Below are 11,638 nucleotides of genomic sequence, written 5' to 3' on the forward strand. Positions count from 1 at the left end.
TGGACACACACACACACACACACACACACACACACACACACACACACAATAAATGTAAAAATAAATAAATAATTAAAAAAAAAAAGAAGAAGGATACTTTCAGGATTCAAATATTCTCTTATTTTTTCTATTTGGCAAAAATGAAAAAGGATTTTTTATTTAATGACTGCATTGTAAGAATGTATTGAGCAAGGAAATCTAAGCCCTTTGGTAGCATTTGCTTTCACAAAAATAATGGGTCAAATCAATTGCTCTGACCTCTCTCGTCTGGCAAACTCAGAAAGGTTTCCACACTATGATCTATTCTTAGAAGTAAATGACCTACAGGAGAGGAGCTGTAAGTTGTAGGAAAGATAACTAGTGTCTCTAAACCAGTTTTTCAAATTTCAAAGTAGATACTGTTCTTTCACACTGTGTCTACTTAATTGTTTATGACACTAAGGGAAAGGAATAGGATTTGTTGATTTCCCTTTCATTTATTGTTTGAATTTTTAAAAATGCGCATTTATATTAAATAAATTAGGGGTGAGACTGGTGTTCCAGGGGAAAATAAGACAAATAAATTATGGAGGACTCTGTGGAGGAGCACGGCATAGATCACTGGTTTTTAGAATAAGTATCGTGAAACTACCACTGCCAATCAAGAGCTGGGAATCTCTTTGACTAGGTTATAAGACTCATAATCACAAATCCTTGATTTGTGGAAAGAATTTTCAAAATAATTATGTAAGCATAAAATTTAGATAATGCAGGTAATGGTCAAATTCTAATGCCCACAATTATTAACAGAAGAATTGCACCTTTTGAGCAAGTCACATAAAAAATTCAATAATAACATGATTTGTAGAGATACTTAACACTACAGAAAGAAAAAATTAAATGCATTTAAAATAGCATGAACTAATAAAATATAAATAAACATGATGTTCTCATAGTGCAATTATATTAATTAATAACACATATTCAGTCTTCTTTTTAATATTGTATTCAGACTGATGTGGTCTGAGTAGCACAAAGTAGTACAGCTTTAGGACATTTATTTAGTTCCTTTTGAAGACTAATTCTGCTAGTGAAACTGATATATTTTGGAGTAGTTATATAGTATCCTTTACTTATATTGTGCTATATTAAGCTAGACAATTCAATAATTTAAAATTTTACCACTATGACATTAATGGACACCAATGATTTTTTAAAATTTATCATGCTTTTTTGAGTTTGTGGTTCATTATTCCAGCTTCTTATTGCATTTTTAATCCTAATTCTGTTGGATTGGGATTCAACATTGCCCCTTATTTTCTGCCAACATCCTTTAAAATGTAAATGTTTTTCTAGTGCTATCAGTGTAAATATTATGAATGAATTATTGCATAGCAAATACTAATAAAAGAACTAATGATAACCTACCAGGTTTTACTGATCAATGTTGTTAATATTATTCATTAATGCTTTCTAATGATTAACTTAAGGTATACATGAGATGTTTGGTTATTTACAAATTAAATATTATAATATTAAATTTAATGTGACATTTGGTAATCAAGTGTATTGTTCATAAATATTTTCATCACATACAATATATCAAAAGTTTTAGTTTTATTTTTTAACAATTTCATTGAAAAACAAATAGCATTTACACAGTTTCAAAACCAATTCCTAACACAATTTCAATAATTAATACATTGCATATTGTTGTCTTAGTGGTTATTCATTGTACAAGATGCAGACATGATATCCTGTCCACAAACACTATTAGAACAAATCTATCTATTCAGTGATCCAAGAGAATGCAGCTGTGTGTCTTTCTTAACTGTTCTGAACATACAGATACAAAATGATTGTTCATTTCTGTCCCCCTTTTTTGTTTCGATTTGTAGAGAATGGTATTACCTTGTCCTTTAAATATTGTGGATGCCTGAATTTAGCGAACTATTCCAATATAGTCCAGTAGTCAATAATAGTAGTGGGTTTTCTATAAGACTAGCAATGACAGAAGTTATTGACTTGGCTGGGAGGATGGTTCAGTGGAACAAACGCTTGCCTGGCAGGTGCAAGTGCCTGAGTTCAAACCCTGGGTCTGTCAAAAAAAGAAAAACAACAAACAAGTTATTCACTTGAGCATTTTACAGCTCAGCATATTAATATGGCTTTACTTTTTATACTATTCTGATGGATGGTTAAGACCAAGATAAAACAAGACCTACATAACAGGTAATGTAACATTTTTATCTGATAAGGTCAGTCAAATCCCCTCAGGATTTATCCTGAAATCATGTACTGCAGTTTGTAGGCATTTTGTAATTGTCAGCCACGTGGATGAGTCATGGCCATTGCTTGACCAATTTGCACTCTGTGAAAGCCTGAGAGAATGTTTTCTGTTCATGTGTCTCTCCTTAGGCACACTCTACATCATCAATCACTTTTCTCTGTGGCCCCATAATCACCTTGATCAGAAAATTTGGGACACAACTGAGTTACATGATGTTACAGTACAGGTTCTTCTATATCCTGAGTCTTCACTGACCTTGAAGGCTAGGGACGAAATGTTGACTGTCCTTTCAGCCCTTCTTTTTCTCTAATTTTTGGTCTGCAAACTTAGGTTGTTAACCATCCAGAAGAGAAGCTTATTAATATTACCCTACAGCATAGGCAGTTGTGCTTAACCTCACTATCTGTCTGAATATAAAATATCTTAGGTATAACATGGAACAGGTATTTTCCATCAAGTATTGATATGTTAAACTTTAAGCCCCTACAAATATGAAGAAAAAATAAAAAATGCTTTTATAAATAGGAATAAACAGTTACATATGTTTACCAAGAAATTTAGAAATCTAACCATATGCAGCCTTGTAGCAGGACAGTCCTATGAAATTTTTTCTTGTATTTTATTTTCAATTATTATCCCCTATTTTTTAACCAAACATTTACTTGACACAGTATGGCAATATTTATTATGTCATGACAGACAATATGTATTTAGAAGACCAGAATGACAGGCATACCAACCATGGTCTTAGTATTACACATTACTATCTTCTGTCCAGTTGCTTAGTTGACAGGTATGCTCGTTTACAGTTAGTCAGGGTGAGAATCCTATCAATTAACTGCTAGTTTCAAAACATGCTGAAGATTCTCAGGATCATTCCCTCACCCATCTTGTGCATACTCCTTGACTTTTCTCCTTGCCCTCTCTTTGTTGTCTAATCCTCAAGATTTGCTTTCCTTTTAATTGTGCTATACCTTTCTATTTGTATTTCTTCATTTGAGTTCTTATACCAGGAAGACTATACAATATTTAAACATGTGGATATGGTTTATTTCACTTATAAGTATATCTTCAGGTGGCCTCCACTTAAATATAAAGGCATCTAATTTATCATTCTTTACAGCTGAGTAATACTCCATTGTTTAAAAATACAACAACTTTTTCATCTATTCCTCAGATGGTGGGCACCTTAGTTATTTGCAAGATTTGGCTATCACAAATTGTGCTGCTATAAACATAGGTAAGCACATGTCACTATGATATGACATTTTCAGTTCCTCTGGGAAAATTCTCAGTAGGGGGATAGCTGGTTTGAATGGGATTTCCAATCTAGTAATTTCAGGAGTCTCCACACTGATTTCCTTAATGGTTGCATCAGTCTGAATTCCTACCAACAGTGGAGAAGGGTTCCTTTTTCCCCACAGCCTCTCCAACATTTGTTGCTGGTTGATTTCTTTATGATAGCCATTCTTTTTGGGGTGAGACAGTATCTCAGTGTTGATTTAATTTGCATTTCATGGATGGTTAGTGATGTGGAGCATTTTTTTATATATATTTATTTGCTTCATAATTTCATCCTGTGAGAAGCATGTGTTCTCAGCTCCCAATTTCTGGATTGGGTCTTTAAATTTTCGAGCCCTAATGTATTTTAGCTCTTTATAAATTCTAGAGAGAAGACCTTTGTCTGAGTGCTTATTAGTCATAATTTTTTCCAAAGTTGTGCATTGTCTTTTCACTTTATTGGTAATTTTTTTTGACATGCTAAAACTTCTCTATAAGAGGCGGTCCCAGTTGTTAATTTTTTCCAGTATTACCAGTGATATTTGATTTTTGTTCATGAACTCTTTGCCTATACCTATGTTGTAAAGAGTTCTTCCTACTTTCTCTTCCAGGAGATTTAGTGTTTCCATTTTAATGTTTAGATCTTTAACCCATTTTGACTTTAGCTTAGTGCATGGTGATAGACCAGGGTCAAGTTTTAGAGTTTGTAATGTAGAGAGCCAGTTTTTCCAGTACCATTTGTTAAAGAGGCTATCTTTCTTTCAGTAAACATGTGTGGTCCCTTTGTCAAAGATAAGGTGACTGACAGTGTTTGTAGAGGCTGCTGCATCTTCTAATCTATTCTACTGATCCTCAGGTCTATTTTGTTGCAGGTACCATGCTGATTGTATCACATTAGTTTGTAGTATAATTTCAAGTCGGGAATTGTAATGCCTCTTTCCCTGTCTTTGTTGCCCAAGATTGTCTTTGTTTTTCTAGGTCTTTTCTGGTTCCAAATAAATTTTATGAGTAATTTCTCTAGGTCTGTGAGTTATGTTGGTGGTAGTTTGATAGGAATTGTATTAAAACTGCACAGCAATTTTGGGAGTATGGCCATCTTCACAATATTGGTTCTTCCTATCCAGGAGCAGGGAATATATTTCCATTTTATCAAATCCTCCACAGTCTCTTTTTTCAGAGTACTCTAATTTTCCTTGAAAGGATCTTTGACTTCCATAGTTAGATTAATTCCAAGGTATTTCACGTTCTGCCATGCTATTATAAAAGATACTGTTTCGCTAATTTCCCTCTCGTGTACTTATTATATGTGTAGAGGAATTATACTGACTTTTGGGTATTGACTTTATATCCTGCTATGCTGTGAATTTGAGTATTAATTCTAGTAGCTTCTTGGTGGAGTTTTTTGGGTCTTCCCAGTAAAGTATCATGTCATCTGCAAATAATGATAATTTAGCTTCTTTACCTATTCTTATTCTTTGTATTTTTCTCTCCTGTCTAATGGCTGTAGCTAATGATTCTAGAACTATATTGAATAGGAGTGGTGAAAGAGGACATCCCTGTCTTGTACCAGATGTGAGAGTAAAAAATTTCAGTTTTTCCCCATTTAGAATTATGTTAACTTTTGCGTTGTCATAAATGGCTTTTATCAGATTGAAGTAGAGGCCCTCTATTCCAATGTTCAGTAGGACTTTGAACATGAATGAGTGTTGGACTTTTTCAAAAGCCTTTTGTGCATCAGTTGAGATAACCATGTGGTTTTTAGATTTGGCTCTATTGATACAGTGTTTTAGATTTATCAATTTGTATATATTGAACTATCCTTGTATCCCTGTGATGAATCTTACCTGGTTGTGTTGTATGACCTTCCTGATGATTTGCTGTATTCTATTTGCAAGGATGCTATTGAGGATTTTTGCATCTATGGTCATGAGGGAGATTGGCCTGTAGTTCTCTTTTAGTTGCATCTTTCCCTGGTTTAGACATTAATATAACACTTGCCTCCAGAAATGATTTTAGAAGCATTGCTTTCTTTTCAATTTCATTGAAGAGTTTGAGAGGTATAGGGATTATATATTCCATAAATTTCTTGTAGAACTCAGCTGTGAATCCATCAGGGTCTGGACTTTTCTTTGTCCATAGGTTTTTTTTTTATTACCTTTTGTATTTCATTGGCTGTTATTGGGGTATTAAGATTTGCTATATTTTCTTGATTCAGTTTTGGTAATTTGTACCTTTCTAGGAATCTGTCCATTTCTTCTGTGTCTTCAATAGTGTGAGAGTAAAGATTCCAAAAGTAGCTATTGAGAATCTTCTGAATTTCCACTGAGTCTGTGGTGATTACACCCTTTTTATCCCTTATTGCTTGTATTTGAATTTTTTTCTTTCCTCTTTTTGATGAGGTTAGCTAGGGGCTTATTGATTTCATTTAATCTTTCAAAGAACCAATTTTTCTATTCCTTAATTATATGAACTGTTTTCTTCATCTCAGTTGAATTAATTTCTGCTCTAATCTTTATAATTTCTTCCCCTCTTAGGCTTTGGGTTTGGTTTGCTCTTCTTTTTCTAGTTGTTGGAGGTGCAACATTAGGATGTTTACTTTTTTCCCTTTATGTTTTCCTAATGTGTGAGTTCAAAGGTATAAATTTCTCTCTGAGAACTGCTTTCATCACATCCCATATATTCCGATAAATTCTGATTGTGCTTAAATTTTCATTGACTTTTAGGTATTTTCAATTTTTTGGTTAATTTTATCTGTGACTCATTGGTTGCTGAGTAAACTGTTGTGTAATTTCCATGTATCTATGGGGTTTTTCTGGTTTCTTTTGTTGTTTATTTCTAATTTCATTGCACTATGGTCAAATAATATGTATGGGATAATTTCTGTTTTCTTGCATATACTTAAGCATGACCTATGGCCTAGTATGTGGTCCATATTAGAAAATGACCCATGTGCAGCTTAAAGAAAACATGTATTCAGCTGAGGTTGGATGGGACACTCTATATGTCCACTAAGTCCATTTGTTCCAAGCTCTATTTCAGTTCTACTACTTCTTTGCTAATTTTTTGTCTGCTTGATCTATTTTTTTGGGATTAAAGAGGTGTTAAGGTCTCCTGTTAAATGACTGTGGTAATGGAAATTAAACTTTTCATGTTTATTAAAATCTGTCTTATATAGTTGGGTGCCCCCATATTTGGTTCATACATATTTATGAGTGTTACCTCTTCTTGAATTTTTCCCCTAACCGGTATATAGTAGCCTTCTTTATTTCATTTGATAATTCTTGGTTTGAAGTTGAGACTGTCTGAGAACAGGATTGTTACCCCTGCTTTTTTCTGACATGCTGAGGCATGTAGTATTTTTTTTCCATCCTTTGACTTTCAACCTATGAATTTCCTTATGAATTAAGTGTGTTTCTTGTATACAGCATATTGTTGAATTTTGTTTCCTAATCCACTGCTCCAATCTGTTTCTTTTAATTGATGAGTTGAGTCCATTTACATTGATGGTGACAATTGAGATGTATTGCCTTATGACTGACATGTTATTTACCTGCTGTTGTTACTCCCTTTTCTCCTATATTTAATTATTTGGCATATTTAGTGGGTTTCCTTCTGTTCTTGTTCATGGAGTTCTGATCATTTTTCTCCCTCTGTAGAATATCTTTTAGTAGTCTGTGTAGGCTTGCCTTAGTCATCACAAAATTCTTTAGTTGTTCTTTCTCATGGAAGTGTTTCACTTCTCTATTAAACTTGAAAGAGAGTTTTGCAGGGTATAGTATTTTGGGCTAGAATTTGTTTTCATAGAGGACTTGAAGTACTCTGCTCCATGCTCTTCTTACCTTCATGTTTTGTGAAGAGAAGTTTGCTGTTTTTCTTGTGGGTTTTCCTTTAAATGTGATCTCTTTCTTTTCTCTAGCAGCTTTCAGTATATTGTTCTTGTGCTGGATTTCTGGGATGTGGACTATTATATGTCTCGGTGTGTTTTTATTTGGGTTGAAGTTATTTGGAGTTCTGTGTGCTTCAGTTACCTGAATATCAGATTGTTTCCTAATATTTGGGAAGTTTTCTGCTCTTACTTCATCCCACACTCTTTTTATATCATTTGTATTGACTCCTTCTTCTCATAGATGCCTATTATTCTCACATTGTTGTTTTTTGCATCATCTTTCAGGTGATGAATTATTTTTTCCTGCATCCTAGTTGTTTTTAAGAGAGTTTTTCTTACCTTTTCACTAGCTGCAATGGCATCTTCAAAATATAAAACTCTATCTTCACTTTCACTCAAATGGTTTTGCAAGCTTGTGATTGAGATTTTAATTTATGCTATATCTCTTTGACTCTGCTTCATGTGATCTATTTCTTTCCTGTAAATGCTCATTCAAGGAATCACTCGTTTTTCTAATCTCTATTTTTTATCAGTGTCTTTTTGGGAAACAGTCATTAATTCTTTTACTTCAGAGATTATTTCTGATCCGATTTTCTCTATATGTTTCTGTATTTGATTCTTTACTTCCAAAGCTATTAATTCAGAAGTTTATTTTTTTTTCATTTCAGATGTTATTTCGGATCTGAGTTCCTCTGTACCTTTCTGCAGTTGTTTCTTCAAGTGCTATTGATTCAGATATTTCAGCTTTTGGATTCACAAATTGTTCTCTGCTAGTGTCCTTTGCCCTTGTTCTGGTTGGGTTCAGAGCCTGAGATTGCATTTTACTCCTTCTCTTTGTCGTTTTGCGTAGTACTGACCTATGACCTTTGGTGTAGAGCTTTGCTGCAGTTATAACCTTTGCACCTATTGAAATTTGGATGCAGATCTAATTAAGTTTCAGTTCATCCAGCTGTGCCTGGCTTGGGTCTGGCTGTTGTGCTCAGCTCCTTTCTGCTGCAGCCTTTGGGAACCTGTTTTGTCCCTCTGGCAAGATGTTCTGCTCCGGATTAGTTGGGTTTTTCTGGCTCCTAGTCTCTCTGTAGGGACTTCACTTGCAGAGTTTCACCCCAGGCCTGTATGCCAGGCCTGGTCTGCATTTGGAGTGTTTCAGGGAGTGCAGGGGAGTGCAGAAGCTTTCCCACAAACTAGCCGGGCTTGGGCTTGGGCTGGATCAGGGGGGTCCCAAGAATGCAACAGTTCTCACTCAGTTGGCTGGCTTGGGGGGCGCTCTGGAGGAGTGGAGGGATCCCGCGGGTATGGCACAGGGTCTCACACGGCGTGCCTCAAACATTTTAGTTTTAAATTGTGGTCCCTTTTCACTTTATAATCAAATCTAGGATACCTATGACTGTTCAACTTAACTGTCAAGTTTACTGACTTGGGAGCTGCCTAAAACATTCATAAAACATGCTTCTGGGTATGTCTTTATGGGTCGTGGAGGCCTGATATTTAGGGCAATGTTTGCCCTCTGCCCCTTTACTCTGGTGCTTCTCCCCTGCTGTGGTTAGTGGCCTCCAGAAAGCTAGCAGTTATGCTCCACCAATCCCTTCTGCCCCACGTTCCTGTCATGAAACCAGCTAACCATGGAATAAAAACTGAAATACTGAGTAAAGTTAATCTCTCCTCCTTTAAGTTGTGGGTGTCAGATAGTTTATCCAGGAACTGAAAAGACAACTAATACAACCCCCAGTGAGCATGCATCTATCGATGCTGAAGATTACTCTTGCTACTCTTCTTAGGTACTATTTCTAGCAGCTAAGTGCTCATTCTAACCAAAAGCACAAAACAAGCCTGTTAACATATACAAATCTCCTGAGCATAGCATAAAAATATAATAATCAATTATCAGAATAAGCATTCATTCCCTTTTTCCAGTTTCATCCAAGATAGACTAGCTGATAGAGGGCTCACCCACGTCCCACCACAAATAACAACTTTAGAAAATTGACAAGTTATATAAAACAAAGGTTACTAGGACAGGAAAAGATCAACCTACAGCTGTGATCCTTGAGAACAGGAGAGTTCAAGAAGCAGGTCCCATCTCAGTTAAGAATGACTGCCAAAGGCATTTTTAAAACTGCTTCCCAGGGATTCAGAAAGCAAAAACCTCACCTGTTTGAAGAAACAGTCACTGATAACAAAAAAAGGATTATTTGGTAGATACATGGGAAAACAGGCCAAAGAGAAATCAAAAGTCTGAACAGAGATTTCAGAAGTCACTTAGTACTGAACGAAGTTGAAGCTTAAAAACAGAGCCAGAGTAAAGACACTAGACGACAACACAGTTAAGTTGATATCCAAGAAAGGTGTTATGGTTTGTGTCTAGTTGTCTCTCGGAAAGCCTTATGCACTCATGGGGTGGCCTCTAAAGTTTGTTATTAACTCATAATCCAATGCTGGGGCTATTAGTGCAAGTGCTGTTCCCACCCTTGTACAGAAAGCCTGAATGCAGTATAAAGAAGGGAATGACGCTTGCTCACTGCTGCTGTGGAGGCTCCTTCCTTTCTGCTCTTGCTGTTTTGCTGTTTTCTACCCCTATGGACTGTTGCCCTCTGCCATGTGCCACTCTGCCTTCAAGCCAGCCAACTACAGACTGAAACCTCCACAAACTGTGAACTAAATCAATCTTTCCTTCCTTAATTTTGGATGTCAGGTATTCTATCCCAGCAATGAGAGAAAAGTAACTGAGACAAAAGACCAACTCCTAGTGATAGGAATAATGTCATAGGAGTAAAGATCATGTTCTAAGACTAAGAAACTCCAGAATAGACTAACTTGAACAAAACCTAGGAGTACACATGGACAGAAACAAGGTGACAATGATACCTGCCTTCCAGAACAAAGAGAGCACTCTTAAAAGAACATACACACACATGCATATGCACACACATGCACACAAGGTACAATTAAAAGGTTGACACAAGATGAATAAAAAAGAAAACAAGAAGAGAGTAATTTGTTAATTGCAAAGAATGTATGAAATATACAATAATAAAGAAATTATAGCAAATGCAAACCAAATATTAAGATTATTTTCAAAATTATATTAAATATTCAAATGCATGTCCTGATTGAAAAGAAAGCTATTTGAATATTTAGAAAAATGACATTTATTAGACATTTACTATGATATCTATCTATCTATCTATCTATCTATCTATCTATCTATCTATATGTATATATTCCTTCTAATCCAGTTCTGAGTCTATAACATAACACAACTTCTTATGCACCAAGACTCCAGCAAAAAATTAGTATCAATTTTCTTCTTAAAAACATTGAAGCATTTTTTCATTTTATTCAAATGACTGAATGATATAATGTGTTGATATATTGTACTATGTTATCTAAAGACATACCATATTTCAGTAAGAATAGTATACTATGAACATATACATATGTGGATGGATCTCATAACGTGATAATGAATAATGAATAAAAATAACATATACAATAGTATATAATATATAATTCCATTGGTATAAAGATAGCAATTAGTTACAACTCACTAGAAGGATAGAAACGTCAATATCACTACAGTTAGGAATGCTAGAAATGCACCAAATATTGAATTAATAGTGGTGACATGAGTGAAAGGTTTTTGAAATATATGAGGCAAACAATTAAGATTTATGTATTCACTTACAAGTTATAGCTAAATAAAAATAAAAATTCATCTTGTAAATAATACTTGACACAGCTGTCAGGCCTAGATAGCAGCATTCATGTGGCAACGCTGAGCATCATTTCAAACTTGAAGCTTGAATGTAGGAGTGTTTTCCACATTCTCAGAAGTGATGAGTGGCCTACTGCACCTAAAGTGCTGTACATAGCTGTGTCTGTTCAGAACACATGTGCTCCTTCTCGGAGTATGGAAGTTTGGTATGTGACAGACTGAGGTCACCTCTATGATCAGCCTCCAGGAAAACCTGTCTGCTGTATCTTAAATGCTTCAATGATCTTCCCTAGCAGACAACATTTCTCTTTAGTATATCATATTCATGAATATAAATAGATGTTAAAATCTTTTAGTCTTCTTAGTAAATTATCTAATCTGAGAGTATCTGAAGACTCTAGGTACAGAGATGATGTTGGGAAACTCTGAGAGAGAGAGAGAGAAAGGGAGAGAGAGAGAGAGAGAGAGAGAGAGAGAGAGAGAGAGA

The sequence above is a fragment of the Octodon degus genome, unplaced genomic scaffold (genome assembly GCF_000260255.1).
Source record: "Octodon degus isolate 3935 unplaced genomic scaffold, OctDeg1.0 scaffold00009, whole genome shotgun sequence".
NCBI lineage: Eukaryota > Metazoa > Chordata > Mammalia > Rodentia > Octodontidae > Octodon > Octodon degus.